The sequence below is a fragment of the Chinchilla lanigera genome, unplaced genomic scaffold (genome assembly GCF_000276665.1).
Source record: "Chinchilla lanigera isolate Chin_1 unplaced genomic scaffold, ChiLan1.0 scaffold00021, whole genome shotgun sequence".
NCBI classification, from domain to species: Eukaryota; Metazoa; Chordata; class Mammalia; order Rodentia; family Chinchillidae; genus Chinchilla; species Chinchilla lanigera.
Genome location: NW_004955422.1, coordinates 3,440,149 through 3,441,016, shown reverse-complemented (window position 1 = coordinate 3,441,016; position 868 = coordinate 3,440,149).

The window sequence follows — 868 nt, the reverse complement described above, 5'->3', positions numbered from 1 at the left end:
TTATTTAATTTTTTTTTTTTTTTGAGGGGAGTTAATGTCTTGCTAAGTAGTCCAGGCTGGCCTGGAGCAAGAAGTCCTCCTGCCTCAGCCTACCAGGTTCTGGGATTCCAGCTGTACACTACCACGCCTGGCTTTGTTTTATGTTTAAAACATAATGAGCATTTTTTTGGTACTTGATAGACAGTTATTTCTTAGTATCTGCCCAGGAGGGGTTGCAGGACCCCTGGTGGGTACTAACATCTGCTGATGATCTACACAGTCTCCATATCAACGCCTCCCCGTCTTTATTTTCTTTATTTTTGGAGACAAGATATTGCTGTGTATTCCAAGAGAACGTTGAACTCACTATATTGCAGTTTAAGCCAGGTGTGGTACACGCCTCTAAACCCAGCATTTTGAAGGCTTAGCCATGATGATCCCTGCAAATTCAAGGTCAGCCTGGGCTACCCAGTGGGTTCAAGGTCAGTTTGAACTATATACCTAGCGAGACTCTATCTCAAAAATAAAACCCCCCCAAAACAAAGAAGCAAAACATACACGTTTTAAAATACGGATAAACAGAAACGAAGGATTGCTCAGATTCAGCCCCATGAATCGTTAAGCTGTAAGCGACACCTTCCACCAGATGGCGCCACAGTCCAGCTGTGACGAATATGGATTCGGATCCAGAGACCTTAGCCAGTGATTGACCCGCTGTTACTGGAGCCTAGCAGGAATTTTCATGAACTGTGTTTCTCAGCCTCCACTTACTTACTGCCTTGTGACAGAGGTTGTACTGTGTGTGTATAAGGCTAAATCATGAGTAAAGGGGAGAAAAGCCTCAGTTTCTACACCTGGAATTACTCCATGCAAGGTGGTTATAATTACT